We start from the raw sequence: 2420 nt of genomic DNA on the forward strand, positions 1-2420 counted from the left end.
TCTCATTGAAAGTGTAGAAAGACCATGTTGGTTGGTCTTTGGTATCAGTTTCTTAATCTAAATCCAATCTTAGAAGAAATGTTTAACATTAAGCACCTTTACTTATCTTCATGGATAAGTTTCAGCTTGCTCTTGACAAGAGAAGAGTGCATGAGTTACAGAAAGCATAATGAGCATGAAGAGTTCAGCCTTTTTGTAAACTTCCAGATATCAAAATAGATTTTGATATATTAATGAATTTTCTGAGACTACACTGCCTCTATTTCTATAACTATTTCACCTGGACTAGCTAAGCAGTCCTATGAATGTATCCCTAAATGTGGTTATTGAAAACCAAATAGCTACCTCGTGATTAAGTACGTTATTTAAAGACAGAAGAAAAATATTCATGTTTGAATTAAGTGTGTAGGCTTCCTGTCGTTGTAGAGCTTCTTTTTCCACACTAGTCAATGACCTAATCTAAATTCTTAGTGTTTGTAAAGGGCTAACTGTCCTCCATCAAGCTGGTATTAAATAATTCCACCCACTTAGAGAAGGGAGGATGTGGAAGAGGTAGATACTGTGTACAACTAGTTCATATGTCTTTGAGTCGATAAAGACTAATGCCCATTGTTGAGTTGGTTATTTTGACAAATGGTAACAATAATCTTTGAGATAAATCAGTAATTCTTTTAGTTAGAAGATCACAGGGTCTATCCACTTTTCAAGATAGAAGGTTTTTATTATGGGGCAAATAGATTAAAACTATACCATATGCTTAGTTGCATTTAAGTCTATAAAAGAATCTGTAGAGAAATCGATGCAATATACAATTTGCCCAAATTAGTTTTTATTTGGGGGAGACATATCTAAAATATTTCCAAAGCAGTTTTCTCATCAGTTGAAAAGTCCTTCAGAAAGAGAACTATTGGGAAACCATGGTTTGTGGTGGTGGAAAAGAAAAGCTCCCTCAGTTTTTGGAGGGAATAATTTTAAAAATACTTAAATGGTTAAATTTACTTGGTGCAGTTAAAAATTAAACTTTTCAATTTTAACATTGCTGTTACATCTAAAACAAACTTATGTGACGTTCTGGTAAAAAAAATATATATATATAAAAGCAATGTTGAAGAATCTGACGAACTATTTTCTTAAATGATTCTACTATTTCCATTCCTAGCAACAACGTCTGAGAGTTCAGTTTCAACACTTGGTATTTGCCATACTTTATGTCTTCACCAGTTCAGTAGGTATAAAATGATGTCTTTTGTGATCAACTCTCATATCTGTGATGATTTTTTTTTTTTTTTCTGGTACCGGGAATTGAACTCACGACCTTGCGCTTGCCAGGCAGACGCTGTGCCGCTGAGCTAAATCCCCAGCCCCTCATATCTGTGATGATTGATGATGTTAAAACATTTTCATGACACTGATATCTTTTTTTGAGAAATGATAGCTCCCATCTTTTGACCATTTTTTGAAATTAGATTTTTTTTAATGATTTGGTAGAGTTCTATGTCTATACTGGATACAAGCCTCTTCTCACATATATGAATTGGCTTACCTATTTATTTTTTTAATGGTATCTTCTGACACACCAAAGCTTTTGTTTGAATGAAAGTTAAATATCATTTTCATAGTTAATTCCTTTGGGGCCTTTCTAAGACATATGTGTCTACCTTAATGATGAAAAGTTATTATGTTATGGTTACTACTAGAAATTATTGTTCTAGGTTATTTTTTGTTCTATGACCGGCTCATCTCAAACTAATATTACTGTGTGGGGTGAGAGAAGTCAAGTTTACTTTTGCTTTTTATTATGACTATCCAGCTGTTCTGGAACCCTTTGTAAACAAGTCTTCCTTTCTTTGTTGAAGCATCTTATCACTTTCAGTTAAAATCAATTGACTGTAGTTTTGATATGAACCTAACACTGCTATAATAAAATAACTTCTTTAAAAATCAGTGGTATTGGTATATTTGCTAATCTTCTGGTCAATACCACTGTGTTTTTTTTAACTATTGTGTCTTGATTACTCTAGCATTATATTCAGTTTTGGGACAAGGTATGATAAAACTTTCAACTTGTTTATTTTTCAAGATTGTTTTGATATTTTCTTTTCTTTTCTTTTCTTTTTTTTTTTTTGTCTTTTTGAGATGGTCTCACAGGCTGGCTGTGAGGTCACTTTGTAGCCCAGGCTGGTCTCAAACTTGCAACGAACCTTTTGCCCCAGCCACCCGACTGCTAGGATTACAGGTGTGCACCACCACGCCCAGCTTGTTTTGATATTTTCAAATCAGTTTTAGGTTCAACTTGTATATTTCTCTTTAAAAACCTGGCTGGGATTTTAATAAAAATTTATTAAATTTAAAAATAACATTGGAGAATGAATATCAACACAGAATCTTCTAATTTAGAAACATTATATGTCTCTCCGTAG

This window comes from Chinchilla lanigera, unplaced genomic scaffold (genome assembly GCF_000276665.1).
Source record: "Chinchilla lanigera isolate Chin_1 unplaced genomic scaffold, ChiLan1.0 scaffold00040, whole genome shotgun sequence".
NCBI classification, from domain to species: Eukaryota; Metazoa; Chordata; class Mammalia; order Rodentia; family Chinchillidae; genus Chinchilla; species Chinchilla lanigera.